The 17,868-nt window shown below is 42.6% G+C and overlaps 1 protein-coding gene and 1 pseudogene across 3 annotated transcripts in view; one reads left to right on the top strand and one right to left on the bottom strand.

Moving 5' to 3' along the window:
• Positions 1-17,868, bottom strand: part of Ube2k (ubiquitin conjugating enzyme E2 K) — a 53,695-nt gene that overhangs the window by 30,078 nt on the left and 5,749 nt on the right. The window lies entirely within an intron of this gene.
• Positions 14,322-16,044, top strand: LOC122106645 (annotated as a pseudogene).

Genomic DNA, 17,868 nt, shown 5'->3' with positions numbered 1-17,868 from the left:
ATTTTTTAGTGAGTAAATTTATTGGAGATAAGAGTCTTAGTTTTCCTGCTTCAGATCTCAGCTTCCTCAGTAGTGAAGATTACAGGCATGGGAGCCATCGGAGCTCCATGTGGCATTAAATGTACTCATTACCTTGCTTACGTAATTGTAACCCTTCTGTACGGTATTTTCACACACACAAAACAAACTTCTATGAGGATATAGCTACAAAGTTAGTTGTTTGATTTTTTTTGTTTTTTTTTTTGTCGGTCGTGGAGCTTGAACTCTGGGCCTGGGCGCTGTCCCTCAGCTCTTCAGCTCAAGGCGAGCGCTCTACCACTTGAGCTACAGTGCCACTTCCGGTTTTCTGGTGGTTTATTGGAGATAGGAGTCTCACGGTCTCTCCTGCCCGGGCTGGCTTTGAACCGCGATCCTCAGATCTCAGCCTCCTGAGTAGCTAGGATTACAGGCGTGAGCCACCAGCGCCCGGCTTAGTTGTTTTTTTTTTTAATAAACTATTCAGTTCAACAGCACAGGAAGACATCTTTTTTCCTGTTGTTCACCTGGATCAAAAACCACTTATAATACAGGAAAGACAGGAATCTAGTCCCACACAGTGAGACCAAAGGAGGATACTCTAAGGACTGGAACACAAAGGCCCAATGCCTATGTGTCTCTGATCATATAAAATAATGTTTATCAAAATGAACTCAAGGAAATAGAAATAAGAGTATTTTTTCCATTGATATTTTTGTTTTCTTTTTGTCTTGTTTATTCATTTATCTGTCGTTGGGAGGGTAAGGGGAAGTACAGAAATGGAGGGACAGAGTGTGAACAACCGCAGAAGTGGTACTTACTAGACACTGAGGAAAATGAGCCTTTACAACTTTGTGAGTGAGGATGGGAGGGGAGAGCTGGGAGGGAAGGAGTGACCTGGTCAAAAAAAGTGTTCTTTACCTGACATACATAATTGTAACCCTTTGTACATCACCTTTATGAACAATAAAAAATCAGATAGAGAGTACATTCAGTGTGTGCTTATTAGCACACCGGAAGACCCAGCTTCAATCTCCAATATACTAAAAAATAAAAGAACAATTCCAATATATTCCAAGGTCAATTCTGAGGAAAAAAAATCTCCAAAATTATTTTGAGTAATACTAAGGTCTATTACGTACAAGAAAGTGAACTGAGAGACTTATCTCCAACTAACTAGCAAAAAGACAAGTGGAATTGTAGCTCAAGTGTTATATAGCATCAGCCTAGAATAAAAGAAACACAAGGCCCTGAGTGCAAGCTCCAGCACCAGCACAATAAATACACAAATGAATATAGTAAGATACAGAAATAACTTTTTTTTTTTTGTCGGTCATGGGGCCTGAACTCTGGGCCTGGGCGCTGTCCCTCAGATCTTCAGATGAAGGCTAGCACTCTATCACTTGAGCCATAGTGCCACTTCCGGCTTTTTCTGCTATGTAGTGCCGAGGAATCGAAGCCAGGGCCTCATACATGCAAGACAAGCACTCTACTACTGAGCCACCTTCTCAGCCCCCCCAAAAAAAATTTTTTTAAGACCCAAGTAAAGCTGGTGGTTCATCCCTGTAATCTTAGCAAACTCAGAAGGTTAAGGGCTGAGGATCACGGTTCAAGGCCAGCCAGGGAGGAAAGTCCATGAGACTCATGTCCAATTAACTACTAGAAAATTGGAAGTGGCACTACAGCTCAAAGTGGTAGAACATTAGCTAGCCTTGAGCAAAAGAGTATAATGACAGTACCCAGGCCCTGAGTTCAAGCTCCATGACTAAGAAAGAGAGAGAGAGAGACAGAGAGAGACAGAGAGAGACAGAGAGAGAGAGAGAGAGAGAGAGAGAGAGAGAGAGAGAGAGAGAGAGAGAGAGAGAGCGCACAGGGAAAAACTTTAAGCAGAAAAACATAGTTTGAAGGAAGGAAGGATATATAGCTCAGTAGCAAAGTGCTTCTCTAGTAAGGCAAGTGTAACTTCCTGGGTTTGATCCCAATACTCCTCCCAAAAAACAAACCCAACAAGGCTAGGCACCGTTGCTCATGCTTATAATCTTAGCTACTCAGGAGGCTGAGATCTGAGGATTGCAGCTGGAAGCTAGCCTAGGCAGGAAAGTCTGTGAGACTCTTATCTCCAATTAACCACCAGAAAATTGGAAGTGGTGCTGTGGCTCAAGTGGTAGAGTGAGCTGAAGAGCTGACTGACAGCTCAGAGACTCAAGAGTTTAAAACCCACAACCGACAAAAGAAAATAAATAAAAATAAAACCTTAAAACCTAGTAACAACAAAAACCAATTTAGGGGCTACAGGAATATTTCCCAAGTATGGTGCCTGCCTAGCAGTTGTTCAGCAACCCTGAGTTCAAACAGATAAACTATGCACATATTACCTATTACATAAGTAATATAAGTTAAATATATAATATTTCTCTATGATACAAAAATGACCAACAAACGATGTGAAAAGATATTCAATATTACTGCATCACTGATTATTAGGAAAATGTTAATCAAAATCACAAAATGGCCATGCCCTTGTGGCTCCTATGTCTGTAATCCTAGCCACTCTGGAAGCTGAGCTCTAAGGCTCATGGTTCAAAGTCAGCCCAGGCAGGAACATCCATGAGACTCAGAAAACCTGAAGTGGCACTGTGGCTCAAAGTGGTAGATCTCTCAGCTTTGAGCAAAAGAGCTCAGATACAGAACCCAGGCTCTGAGGTTCAAGCCCCAAGACCAACAAAAACAAAAAAAACTACAAAATGAAGCTGGGTGCAAGTGGCTTACACCTGTAATCCTAGCTGAGGATCAGGGTTTGAAGCCAGCCCAGGCAGGAAAGTCTGTCTCTAACAAAAAAGGCTGGAAGTCGCACTGTGGCTCAAGTGGTAGAGTGCTCAGGGACAGTAGCCAGGACCTGGGTTCAAGCCCAGGACCAGGAAAAAAAAAATTATCTCCCACCACAAGGATGTCCATTATCAAAAAGTACAAAAATATCAATGTTAGCAAAGTAAATGGCACTTTTGTATGCTGCTCACAGAGATGTAAAATGATGTGACCACTATGTAAAACATGATAGTTCATCAAAGGAATGAAAACAGAATTATATGATCCAGAAATTCCACTTGAGAGTATACACTCAAAACAATTAAAGCAATGTCTAAGAGATAATTGTCTATTCACAATAGCTGAAAGATAGAGCAATCCAAGTATCCACTGACAGCTAAATAAATGAACAAAATATGGCAAAAAGAAAAGATGACAAATACAGGTGAGCCTTGAGGACATTATGTTAATAGTAAAAAATAAAAATACTGCATGAGGGTTGGGAATGTGGCTTAGTGGTAAGAGTGCTTGCCTAGCATGCATGAAGCCCTGAATTTGATTTCTCAGTGCTACATACACAGAAAAAGCCGGAAGTGACGCAGTGGCTCAAGTGGTAAGAGTGCTAACCCCTGACTGGGCACCAGTGACTCACGCCTGTAATCCTAGCTACTTAGAAGGCTGAGATCTGAGGATCGAGGTTCGAAGCCAGCCCGGACAGGAAAGTCGTGAAACTCTTATCTCCAATAAACCACCAGAAAACCGGAAGTGGCATTGTAGCTCAAGTGGTAGAGCGCTCACCTTGAGCTGAAGAGCTGAGGAACAGTGTTCAGGCCCAGAGTTCAAGCCTCACGACAAAAAAAAAAAAAAAAAGATTGCTAACCCCAAGCAAAAAAAGACCAGGGACAGTGCTCAAACCCTAAGTTCAAGCCCTAGGACTGGCAATATGTATTACCTATCTCTCTCTATATATATATTTGCATGATTCTATTTAAATAAAGTATCTAGTCAGTGAAACCTGCCAATCTCTGGGGTGTTGTACAGATCTAGTTTTGCAACACAAAAGCTCTGAAAATTTACAATAATGTAGCTGGACACCACTGGCTCACCTCTGTAACCTTAGCTACTCAGGAGACTGAGATCTGAGAATCAGCATCTGAAGCCAGACTATGAAGGAAAGTGAAGCTCAAGTGGTAGAGTGCTAGCTTTGATCAGAGACAGCCAAGTGAGACATGAGGCCCTGAGTTCAATACCCAGTATGAGAATGTATACACACACAAAGACAAACCACAACTCTCAGAAATTTTATAAACACTGTAAGATCAAAAATTAAATTTTAGTTTGACATGTGTTTATATGCTTTAAATTCTTAATCAAATTAATCTGGCAGAGCACCAGTGGCTCTTACCTTATTCCTACCTAGTCAAGAGGCTGAGATCTGAAGATCGTCTGTGACTTTTATCTCCAATAAACCAGCAAAAAGTTGGAAGTGGAACTGTGGCTTAAGTTATAAAACACTGTCTTGAACAAAAAAAGCTCAGGGACAGTGCCTAGGCTCTGAGTTGAAGCCCCAGGACTAGTATTTTAAAAAAATAAAATAAGGGCTGGGAATGGGGCTTAGTGGTAGAATGCTGACCTGGCATACATGAAGCCCTGAAGCCTTGGGTTCAATTCCTCAGTACCACATAAATAGAAAAAGCCAGTGGTGCTGTGGCTCAAGTAGTAGAGTGCTAGCTTTGAGCAAAAGAAGCTCGGGGGCAGTGTCCAGGCCCTGAGTTCAAGTCCCACAACTGGCTAGATAAAATAAAAGCAGAGATGTGGGCTGGGAATGTGGCTTAGTGGTAGAGGACTTGCCTCTCACGCATGAAGCCCTGGGTTCAATTGCTCAGTACCACATATACAGAAAAAGCTGGAAGTGGTGCTATGGCTCAAGTGGTGGAATGCTAGCCTTGAACAAAAGAAGTTCAAGGACAGTGCCCAGCCCAGACTTCAAGGCCCAGGACTGGCAAAAAAAGAAAAAAATAGACATGCTTAAATCTTTCATCACACTCCTATGACAAATGACACTAAACAGATTTTATATATACTGACATCATAAAATGCTTTTCAGTATTGATTATACTCATTTGGATGCATGAAGTTCATCAAAGCTCCAGTGAGCCATTGGCATTCAGCTTCATTAGAACTCTTTTTTTTTTTTTTGGTCGGTCGTGGGGCTTTAACTCTGGGCTTGGGCGCTGTCCCTGTGCTCTTCAGCTCAAGGTGAGCATTCTACCACTTAAGCCACAGCACCACTTCTGGTTTTTCTAGTGGTTTATTGGAGATATGAGTCTCACAGATTTTCCTGCCCGGGCTGGCTTTGAACCGTGATCCTCAGATCTCAGCCTCCTGAGTAGCTAGGATTACAGGCGTGAGCCATGGGTGCTAGGCTTCATTAGAATTCTTATCTCCAATTAACTACCAAAAAAGTAAAAGTGGAGCTGTGGCTCAAGGGACAGAGCTCCAGCTTTGAGTGAAAACCTAAGACATAGAGACTGGGCCGTGAATTCAAGCCCTAGACCACACAAAAATAACCAGGTGCTGTGGTGACTTGCTTGTAATCCTAGCTACTGAGGAGGCTGAGATCAGAAGCCAGCCTAGTTCTAGAACTTCCAAACTCCAGAACCAGCACCAAAAAAAAGGGGGGGAGGGAGAATCTGGGAAGGTGGCTCAGTGGTACAGTGCTTGCCTCACATGCATGAGGCCCTGGGTTCAATTCCTCAACACCACATAAACAGAAAAAGCTAAAAGTGGGGCTGTGGCTCAAGTGCTAGCCTTGAGCTGAAGAGCTCAGGGACAGCATCCAGGCCCAGAGTTCAAGACCCATGACCAACCAAAAAAATATGGGGGCGGGGGAGGGGCTGGCTCAGTGGTAGAATGCTTGCCTTGCATGCATGAGGCCCTGGGTTCAATTCCTCAGCACCATACTAGCAGAAAAAGCCAGAAGTGGCTTTGTGGCTCAAGTGGTAGAGCACTAGCCTTGAGCTGAAGAGCTGAGGGACAGCGCCCAGGCCCTGAGTTCAGAGCCCGCAACCAGAAAAAAAAAAAAAAAATCTCATCTCTTGTACAGCATCTTTACAATAAATTTTTTAAAAGTGGTTGATGATTAACTGTTGCTTACTTCCATCAACTATGTCCATTTTTCTAAATTTTCACAGAAAAGCAAGAATTGTCTTATATTCCTAATATTTATAAACTGTAAACTTTCATTACCTTATTTTGTCATCATCTAAAACTATACCTTCCCAAAAAATGATTTCATATATCCCAGATTTCCAGATTCCTAACTTTCTTGAAGTTCAAGTACCCCAAACCCAAGATTCAGAAATGTTAAGTCCCAATGTCACCCATCTCTCATTATCAACCATTTCTAATGTCCTCACTTCCCTTGTTATTCAATTTAGATTCCAGAGACATTTGTTACACTCATCCTCTTGTAATATATAACCCTGATGTTTCTTCCTTCATGGTACATAAAGCCCCAAAGCTAGTTAAACTCACTTCTCAATTAACTAAAAAAAAAAAAAAAACCTTCCTGTATTGGCCCCAAGCACCAAAGCTAGAGGAAAACACACAACCATCATTAATTGGTCTCATGTTAAGTGAAGACCACAAATCCCAAATGGAAGTTTAACACTACCCTAAGTAACTCTGTTCCTATTAAAGATTATCCACTGATGCTACAAATACCATTCCCCCTCCATTCAAGGACTTTGCACCTTTCCTGACAATAGTGGGAGGGGCGGTGTTATTACCCTCTAGCATAGTCAGTATCACTTGCCCATCAACACACTAACGCCCTAATGCCTACCAAAGTTTTCTTAAAGACCACCCCCCCCTCCCCAAACCCAGTGTTCTCCAGCTATGGGCTCTCTTCTCGGCTTTCCTACTAAAGTAAAACTCCTTAACAGAGTTAACCTATTTGCCACTTTAATTCCCCAAGCAACCATGCCAATCACTTTTTGTTTGTGAGGGAATACAGGTACTGGGCAATGGTTCTTAGGCTTTTTCACTCAAGGCTGGCACTATAACCATTTGACCCACAGTTCCACTTCTGGCTTTTTGGTGGTTCAGACTTTTGGGGGTTTTTTGTCGATCATGGGGGCTGAACTCAGGGCTTGGGAGCTGCCCTGAGCCTGCACTCAAAAATAGCACACTACTACTTTGAGCCACAGTGCCACTTCTGGTTTTCTGGTGGTTAACTGGAGCTAAAGAGTTTCATGGACTTTCCTCTTTCCTGCACAGGCTAGCTTTGAACTGCGATCCTCAGCAGCTAATATGACAGGCATGAGCACATCCATAGCCCAATTTTTCTCTTTTTTTTTTTTTTTTAAATACTTTTTTGGGTCCGGCCATGGGGCCTCAACTCTGGGCCTGGGCACTGTCCCTCAGCTCTTCAGCTCAAGGCTAGCACTCTACCACTTTAGCCACAGCGCCATTTCTGCCTTTTTTTCTTTTTGCTTATGTGGTGCTGAGGAATCGAACCCAGGGCCTCATGCATGCAAGGCAAGTGCTTTACCACTGAGCCACCTTCCCAGCCCCTAGAGCCCAATTTTTCATTCTGCACAAAGCTCTTCCACTATCATCCACCAACAAAAACAGGAAGGGGAGGGGCTGGGGAAGGAGAGAGGTTTCACCGTGACATTCTCACATAGATACATGTATCCCAATCAGTTTTCCCCTTTATATTTTATTTTCTTGTGCCAGTACTACACTAGGACTTGAACCCAGGGCTTCGTACTATTGCAGTACCAACTGCACCACTCTTTCACTTGTGGCTTTTTCCTGGTTTAGTGGCAATAAGAGTCTCACAGATTTGTCCACAGCTGGCTTGGAACTGTGATCCTCAGATATCAGCTTCATGGTAGTTAGCATTACAGTTATGAGCTATGGGTACCCTAAGTCCAAAATTTTAACACTCTGTTCCAATTAAGAACATTCTTGTCAAGGATAAAGATGATCAACATGTTCCAAATACAATAATTATTTTCCACTTTCCACAGCATAACATGGACTACTTTGCTTCTCTTGGCTTCAATAACATCAAGTACACAAACTACAGATTTTCTTAATATAATTAATAGCTCACTCAGTCTTCTATTGGTTCCTCTCAGGCCAACTTCAGAATGTACAAGGGGACCAGAAAACAAGAAACAAAAACAAACAAAAAAACACTTCACCATAGAATCCTTCTTTTTCTAAAACAATTTCTCCTAAGTTCTCCAGTCTCACATATTCAACCACTAACTTTAAAATCTAAAAATGAGCAGGGCGCAAATGGCTCATGCCTGTGATCTGAGCTACTCAGAAGGCTGAGATCTAAGGATCACAGTTCAAAGCCAGCCCAGGTAGGAAAGTCTGTGAGACTCTTTTCTCCAATTAACCACCAGAAAACCAGACGTGGCACTGTGGCTCAAGTGGTAGAGTAAACACCTTGAGCTGAAGAGCCTCAGGGATAGCACCCAGGCCCAGAGTTCAAGTCCCACGACGGATCAAAAACAAAAAACTAAAAATAAGGGCTAGGAATGTGGCTTAGTGGTAGGGTGCTTGCCTAGCAGCCTGAAGCCCTGGGTTCAATTCCTCAGTGCCACATAAAGAGAAAAAGCCAGGGGGCTGGGAAGGTGGCTCAGTGGTAGAGTGCTTGCCTTGCATGCCTGAGGCCCTGGGTTCGATTCCTCAGCAAAAAAAGAAAAAAGCCGGAGGTGGCGCTGTGGCTCAAGTGGTAGAGCGCTAGCCTTGAGCTGAAGAGCTGAGGGACAGCGCCCAGGCCCAGAGTTCAGGCCCCACGACCGGACCTCCCCCCCCCCCAAAAAAAGAGAGAAAAGGCCGGAAATGGTACTCTAACTCAAGTGTAGAACCCTAACCTTGAGCACAGAGACACTCAAGTACAGTGCCCAGGCCCTGAGTTCAAACTCCAGGACCAGCAAGGGGAGAAAAAAGCCTAAAAATGACAAAGATAAATTCTTGCAGTTTCACATAATTCAAAACTCGCTCTCCATACTCTATCTCAGAAATTAGCAAAAGAAAAAAAATAAGTGTCCTGGAGACTGAAATCTGAGGATAGCAGTTCAAAGACAGTCAGGGCAGGAAAGTCCATCAGACTTTCCAATTAACCACCAAAAAAATCCAGAAGTGGAGCTATGGCACAAGTGGTAGAGCCTTAGCCTTAAGAAAAAAGTTCAGCGCGTGCCCAGGTCTAAAGTCAAACCTAGGGAGTTAGGGAGTGGGATATGGTTGTGGAAAATAGATGTCCTTCTAATATCTACACGGTTCTATTATCTTTACCTTTTACAGTATCTTCAACTCCCTAATTCAACTCTATTCCAGAGCTACAAGAGTCATTGTGGCATATGCAACCTCGGTTTACCAAATGATTGTCCTAAAGCAGTCTAGGTTACATCACAAGTATGAGGCCAAACTAGGCATATAATCAGATCATATTTACATTTAAAAATATATATAAGGGGGCTGGGAAGGTGGCTCAGTGGTAGAGCACTTGCCTTGCATGCATGATGCCCTGGGTTCGATTCCTCACCTTGAGCTGAAGAGCTGAGGGACAGTGCCCAAGCCCAGAGTTCAAGCCCCATGACTGAAAAAAAAAGTGTGTGTGCATATATATGTATGTATGTCTATGTGTATGTGTGTGTAGTCTCTCTCTTTCACTAATAAAATCCTGATTTTTAACTTGGGAGCAATATGCTCAGCCAATTCATATTGCTTATTTTTCTCAAATTCAGATTATGAAAGTCACAGTTTTCAAAAAGTAAAAACAAAAATCATTAGGACTTCAAAGAAAGCTCTTAAAATGAGACAGAAGTCAGTTGGCATGTGTCTTATCTCTCTACCTTTCTGATGTTTAGTTGTCAAGACTGCTAACAGCCATTTTGATAGAATAAAGGCAAAGGTCACATTCCCAAGACAACCCTAAGAAAAAATTATATTAAATGTGAGAAGTAAGTCTATTAAATAGGTGCAATGACATACACTTTTAATTCTAGGTCTCAGGAGGTGGATGAAGAATAAGACAAGTCCAATGCTAGCCTGCACTTTACACAGTAAATTTAAGGCCATATACACAACGGGATCTGGTCTCAAAACAGAAAAAAAACAAGTTGATTAAAAAAAAAAAAGTTGTAGTCAATTAACACTAAAGCTACCAACCCAACTGTGCTGTAGTACGTCCTCCAGATGTCCTATTTGTCTAAAACATAACTACTTTCTTTTGTTATATTAGCAAACAATATCTACTTTCTAGATCCTTTTTTCTTACATCTTCAACCTCAATTCATTCTTCATATATCAAAGTAGTCTTCAATGCTGGTGGCTCACGGTTGTAATCTTACCTACTTGAGAGGCTGTGATCTGAGGATCTGGGCTCAAAACTAACCTGTACAGAAAGTCTGAGATTTTTTTTCCCTCCAATAAAACACCAAAGACCCTGAAGTTAGCAGGGCACTGATAGTTCATGGCTGTAATCCTAGCTACTCAGGAGGCTGAGATCTGAGGATTGTGGTTGGAAATCAGCCCAGGCAGGAAAGTCTGTGAGATTATTTATCTCCAATTAACCACCAGAAAAGAAGCTGTGGCTCCCCGTGGTAGAGTGTTGGTCTTGAATACACAAAAAAGCTCAGGGACAGTGCTGAGGCCCTGAGTTCAAGACCCAAGACAGACCAAAAAAAAAAAAAGTGGGGCTGGGAAGGTGGCTCAGTGGTAGAGTGCTTGTCTTGCATGCATGAGGCCCTGGGTTCAATTCCTAAGCACCACATAAGCAGAAAAAGCCTGAAGTGGCGCTGTGGCTCAAGTGGTAGAGCGCTAGCCTTGAGCTGAAGAATAGCACCCAGGCCCAGAGATCAGGCCTTAAGACCAGCAAAAAAGTAAAAAGAAAAAGCTCAGGGACAGTGCTCAGGCCCTATGTGCACGAGCATGCATGCATACACACACACACACAAATGGTAAACTGTACAAAGTAGTGCAAAGCTATTAGCACAAAACTAAGAAGAGGGAAGAGGACTGTAAATCTGAGACCCTGGGATACATAACCAGACTCCTATCAAGGGAAAAAAAGGAAAGTGCCCCACAAACTTTTTTATTGCTTTAATCCATGCAATGGTTTTTCAGTCACTTCAAATTTAACTATTTACCCTGGGCTCAGGAAAATTTATGTAATCTTGCTCACACCTACTTTTTTTTTTTTTTTTTGGTCATGGGGCTTGAACTCAGGGCCTGGGCCCTGTTCTTGAGTTTTTCTGTTCAAGGCTAGTGCTCTACCACTTTTTTTTTCCGGGGGGGGGGGGGGGGGGGGGGGGAGTCCCTGAGCTTCTTTTGCTCAAGGCTAGCACTCTATCACTTGAACCACAGCCTTTTCTGTTTATGTGGCTTCATGCATGCTAAGCAAGCACTCTACCACTAAGCCATATTCCCAGCCCACTGTTCTCCTATTTTGGTTTTCTGGTGGCTAATTAAGAGTCTCATGTACTTTCCTGCCCTGGTGGGCTCTGAACTTGCAGCCTCAGATCTCAGCCTCCTGAGTAGCTAGGGTTACAGGCCTGAACCACCAGCCTCTGGCCCAACTGAATCAATCATTCACTTTTGACCACAATATAAAAGTCACAGTTTGAGTTAATTCATTTCTACTTTCTTTTGGTCTCTTATAGGGCTTCAACTCAGAGCCTGGGCACTGTCCATGAGCTTTTTCATTCAAGGACAGCACTCAACCACTTTTTCCTTTCCAGGCTGGCATCTAACCATGATTCTCAGATCTCAGCTTCCTAAGTATCTAGGATTACAGGCATAAGCCACCAGCACCTGGCTCATACCCTTTTGAGTCAGCATTATTTTTCTAATTTGGAATGCTCTTTCTCTATAGCTTGATCATTAATATTATCAACATCTAAAATCGGACATCCAAGCAAGATTAACTAATCAGTTTTATTTAAATAGTGTGTATATATATATATATACGTATGTGTATATATATATATATATATATATATATATACATACGTGTATATATATTTTTTGGGTCCAGTTGTGGGGCCTGAACTCTGGGCCTGGGTGCTGACCCTTAAGCTCTTAAGCTCAAGGCTAGCACTCTACCACTTGAGCCACAGTGCCACTTCCGGCTTTTTTTTTCTTTTGCTTATGTGGTGCTGAGGAATCAAACCCAGGGCCTCATGCATTTCAAGGCAAGCGCTCTACCACTGAGCCACCTTCCCAGCCCAGTAGTATATTTCTTTTCCAGGTATATATCCATTTATATATCACCAATCCATATACACACACCTATATATATCACCAATACATAACCATGATGCCTTAGGGTGTCAGTTGTGGTGCTTGAACCCAGGGCCTAAACACTATTGCTAAGCTTTTATTGCTCAAGGCTAGTGCTCTACCACTGTGAGCCTTGGTTCCACTTCCAGTTTTTTGGGGGGTTAACAAGATAGAAGAATTTCCTCCAGGGCTAGCTTTGAACCACGATCCTCAAATGTCAGCCTCCTGAATGTGAGGCATTGAGGCACTTGCACCGAGCTTCAAAAAATATTTTTTTGTTGTTGTTGGTCATGGGGCTGGAACTCTGGGCCTGGGCACTATCCCTCAGCTCTTCAGCTTAAGGCTAGTGCTATACCACTTTGAGCCACAGCACCACTTCCGGTTTTCTGGTGGTTAACTGGAGATAACAGTCTCATGAACTTTCCTGCTCCTGCTAGGGCTGGCTTTGACTCTCAGATTTCAGCCTCCTAATTAGCTAGGATTATAGGCGTATGCTACTGGCGCCCCACTCAAATATTTCTTAAGGAGTCCATGATGCAAAGACAAACCAGTCTGTCTACTCTTGAAAAGTTCAGTTTTCTAGGAGAAGACATTTTTTTTGGCCAGTCCTCAGGCTTGAACTCAAGAGCCTGGGCACTGTCCCTGAGCTTCTTTTGTTCAATGCTAGCACTCTACCACTTGAGCCACAGCGCCACTTGCAGCTTTTTCTGTTTATGTAGTACTGAGGAATAGAATCGAGGGCTTCATGCATGCTATGCAAGCACTCTACCACTAAGCTATATTCCCAGGCCCGGAAAAAAAACATTTTCAAATGCATAAAACACACTTAAAATTACAGTCCAAGCTAGGCACTATTGGTTCACACCTGTAATCCTAGCTACTCAAGAGGCTGAGATCTGAGGATCATGGTTCAAATCCAGCCCAAACAGGAAATACTGTGAGACTATTATCTCCAATTAACCACCAAAAAACTCCAAGTGGAGCTGTGGCTCAAGTACTGAGCACTAGCCATGAGCAAAACCAGCTCAGAGATGGCACCTATGCCTTGAGTTCAAGCTTCAGATTAGTACTCAAAAAAACAAAAAGAAAGAGAGGGAGAAAGAAAGAAAAGAAAAAGAAAAAAGGGGGGGACATAAATTTTAACATAGTTCCCTCTATTTCCCAATTTGCTATATAATTATAGCAAAAGTAGACAAGCAAACTTGCTATCTACTTAAGAAGGGAAAGCAATTAAAAACTTCCTATAATTTATTGTATAGCTTATCAGCTTTGTTTTTAATTTTACTTTTGGTTGGTCGTAGGGCTTGAACTCTGGGCTTGAGTGCTGTCTTTGTACTCCTTAGCTCAAGGCAAGCACTCTACTACCACAGCACCACTTCCTGTATAGATTATCAACTTTTTACGTGCATATAATATATAACTAAATTCCAACCCATCCTCCAAGTGTAAGGATTATTTTCAACCAACTCTCTAAGGTTAAGTTACCATATCCTTACAGCTCCCTTATTTAAACTTGAAAAGCATTCAATAAATATCTAGTAAAAAAATGAAAAAAAAACAAGACAATTGTAAAAGTGGGACTAGGGAGTGGTTGAAATGGTAGAGGGTCTGCCTAGCAGGCATGATGCCCTGAGTTCACACCACAGTAGCAAAAGTGAAGGGGAGGAGTCCACAGGAACACATATCATTTATACTACATAGATGCCCCTTGAGGGATCCTACGAGAAAAACTATAATAAGAGTAAAAAGGATTATCCTCTAACAATCTTGCTTCCCAGTTTTTTACTTGGACATTCCATCATTAAAATTCAGGACTTTAACCACATTACTAACCTACATATAGAACAAATATCCGACTTTCCGTGGAGGTACCACCATTGCCAACATATTCAATTCTTCCTAGCCTCAAAAGCCAGGCACCAGTGGCTCAAGTCTGTAATCCTAGCTACTTAGGAGGCTGGGATCTGAGGGTCATGGTTCAAAACCAGCCTGGGCAGGAAAGGCTGTGAGACTCTTATCTCCAATTAACCACCAGAAAACCAAAAGTGGTAGAGCACTAGCCTTGAGCTGAGGAGCTTAGGGACAGTGCCCAGGCCCAGAGTTCAAGCCTTACAACTGACAACCCCATCCCACCCCCCCACCCCCGCCAAAAAAATAAAGCCAAGGCAGAGAGCAACTGCCATGTGGCAAAGATGGCTGACAAAGGGGAATGAAAAAGGATCCCTTTAGTTCCAGAAAATCTCCCGAAAAAGAGTCCTCAAAGCCACTCAAGCAAAGCAAGCACTTTTGGCAAAGGAGAGGAAAGGAAAAGCCACTCAAGTTTAAGAGACTGGAATCTTTTCTACGTGGTGTGTGTGTCAGACCTCCTCTGGTAGTGAAACTTCGTGCTTTACAAGTTCCTGATAAACATACTTTGGCCTTTGTTACACTCATCAAAAGAATTGTTCAGGGTGAGTTTACTGCTGCAGATGACCACAAGACTTCACTGTCGAAACTGTTTAGCAGTGTCTTTGTCAAAGTCACTCCCCATAAATAAAAATAGTGGAACCTTATGTGACTTGGGTATTTCTGAATCTGAAGTCTGTAGAACTCATCCTGAAAGGCAGACAAGCAAAGGTTCAAAGTAAGATCATTCCTCTATAAGAAGGATGGCCAATAGACACATGAAGAAATGCTCAACCTCTCTAGCCATAAAAGAAATGCAAATCAAAACAACACTGAGATACCACCGCACCCCAGTCATAATGGCTATAATCAAGAACTCTAATAACAACAGATGCTGGAGGGGATGTGGACAGAAGGGAACCCTACTGCATTGTTGGTGGGAGTGTAAACTTGTTCAACCACTTTGGAAAGTAGTATGGAGGTTCCTCAAAAGACTCCACACAGAGCTCCCTCCCCTATGACCCAGAAATCCCACTTCTGGGCATTTACTCAAATGATCACAAACAAGACCATACTAAAGCTACCAGCACAACTATGTTTATTGCAGCATTATTTACCATAGCTAAGATATAGAACCAAGCCAGATGCCCCTCAGTAGATGAATGGATCAAGAAAATGGAATTCTATGCCTCCATCAGAAAGAATGACATGGCCCCATTTGTTAGGAAATGCAAAGACTTGGAAAAAATTTTATTAAGTGAAGTAAGCCAGGCCCAAAGAAACATAGGTCCTATGGTTTCCCTTATTTGCAATAACTAGTATATATCTGAGACAAGCAGAAAAGGTCAGATAAGTTGATGGTAGGTGAAATGAACCCCAAGTAAGTATTCAAATGTTTTTTTCTTTCATGCGATTGTTTCTAACATATTTATACGATGATTTCTTTGTTGCTTTGTATGTCCCTCCCCCATGGTATAACCCCTATTCTCACTGTATTTGCATTTTGTATTTGATGATGTGGAGGGGAAGGGCAAAAACAAATTGTTTAAATAGGGATACAGGTGGACCCATTGCAACAATGAGATGTACAAGTCGTTATGCTGAAATACGAACTTTATAACTTTGGGGAGGGATGGGAAAGGATGGGGGTATGGGAAAGGGAAACAAAGGAGGAGGCAACAATGCTTGATAAGAAATGTACTCATTATCTTGCCCATGTAATTGTAACCCCTCTGTACGGTATTTTCACAATTTTAAAAAAAAAAAAAGATCATTCCTCTAACAGACAATATTTTGACTAAGGAGGACCTGGGGAAATTTGATGTCATTTGCCTAGAAGACCCCATTCATAAAATTGCCTTCCCAGGAAGTATTTCCAACATATCTCTTGGTTCTTTTGCCTTTTCCCTCTGTTGCCCATCATGTTTACAAAAAAATAGAGTGGGTTTCCTCAAGGAAATGAGCTCACTTGGCTATCAGGGCAGACTGGCTATTGTGGTGAAGGCATCAATCAGCTCATCTTCCAGCTGAACTAGACTCAAGACTAGACTAGAGCCTGCTTGCAGAATGTTGAAGGAGAAAGGACAGTTATGATCTAGGAAGGCATCTCATTATGCCTAGACTTGAGGAATAGTTCTATCATTTTCCTCATTGGCTGCTATCTCAAATCAATATTTACCTAAATGAAGGAAGGAGTTGTTTTGACTCTATCATGTCTTCTATCTTGGGGTTTAGTGTTATGAATGAATAATCTAAGTAATATGTACAAGATTTGCACCACACTCAAGCTTGTGGTATACTGGGAGTTCTAGGGCCTTCTTTTAAAATGACTTAAAAGGGCTGGGAAGGTGGCTCAGTGGTAGAGTGCTTGCCTTGCATGCATGAGGCCCAGGGTTTAATTCCTCAGCACCACATACACAGAAAAAGCCAGGAGTGGTGCTGTGGCTTAAGTGGTAGAACACATTAGCCTTGAGCTGAAGAGCTGAGGGACACCGCCCAGGCCGAGAGTTCAGGCCCACAACTGACAAAAAAAAAATAATAAATAAAATAAAATGCCTTAAAAACAAGTGCTCAAGCTGGGTGCCAGTGGCTCATGCCTATAACCCAAGCTACTTAGGAGGCTGAGATCTGAGGATCACAGTTCAAAGCCAGCCCAGGCCATGAGATTCTTATCTCCAATTTGCCACCAGAAAACCGGAAGTGGTGCTGTGGCTCAAATGGTACAATGTTTGCCTTGAGCTGAAGATCTCAGGGACAGCACCCAGGCCCAGAATTCAAGCCCCAAGATGGTCCAAAAAAACAAACAAAAAGCAAGTGCTCGGTTTTCTCTGCTGTGAGTACATGTTCTAGCCTCATTGCCAGCTTAATAAGGTCTCAGGCTTGCCTATCTCCAGTAGTATTTGAATCCTAGACTGCAGTCTTTTTCTTTTTCTTTTTTTTTTGTCGGACGTGGGGCTTGAACTCTGGGCCTGGGCACTGTCCCTCAGCTCTTCAGCTCAAGGCGAGTGCTCTACCACTTGAGCTACAGCTCCACTTCCGGTTTTCTGGTGGTTTATTGGAGATAGGAGTCTCATGGTCTCTCCTGCCCGGGCTGGCTTTGAACCGCGATCCTCAGATCTCAGCATCCTGAGTAGCTAGGACCAGCGCCAGGCGACTGCAGTCTTTTTCTTTAGCTTAGAATGAGAAGGAGAGAGCCTTTACCAAAAATTTACATACTCAGAATATACCTGGAAAAACAAAAAAGCTTTTATAAAGCTGGTTGCGAGTGGCTCATGCCTGTAATACTAGCTACTCAGGAGGCTGAGATCTGAGGATCGCAGTTGAAAGCCAGCCCGGGCAGGAAAGTCCATGATATTCTTATCTCCAATTAACCACCAGAAAACCAAAAGTGGCACTGTGGCTCAAGTGGTAGAGCACTAGCCTTGAGCTGAAGAGCACAGGGACAGCACCCAGGCCCAGAGTTCAGGCCCCACGACCGGACCCAAAAAAAAAAAAAAAGTAGTTCAGACAGTGCCCTCACTGGACCTCACAGGACCAGGAAAATACAAATAAAAATAAAGAATATCTGACACATCCACTAACTAGGGCTATGGATGTAACTCACTGATAGTGCTACATTTGCCTAGCATGTGTGTGGACCTGGATTTGATTTGGTTTAGCCAGTTAATTTAGCAGCAAAGCATGGCATATTGTAATTTGTGTACTCTGGAATCTGAAAGAGGAAGGCTGCAAGTTCCAGAGTAACCTGTATTATACATAAGGCTAAGGGCAGCCTGGGCTACTTTACTTTGGAAGATCTTATTTCACAATAAAAGAATGGTGAAGATACTGGTGTTTCGTGCCTATCTATAATCC

The sequence above is a fragment of the Dipodomys spectabilis genome, unplaced genomic scaffold (genome assembly GCF_019054845.1).
Source record: "Dipodomys spectabilis isolate Male_0828 unplaced genomic scaffold, ASM1905484v1 ptg000043l, whole genome shotgun sequence".
NCBI lineage: Eukaryota > Metazoa > Chordata > Mammalia > Rodentia > Heteromyidae > Dipodomys > Dipodomys spectabilis.
Note: the sequence above shows the minus strand (reverse complement) of the source record. Positions and strands in the feature narration are given on the sequence as shown.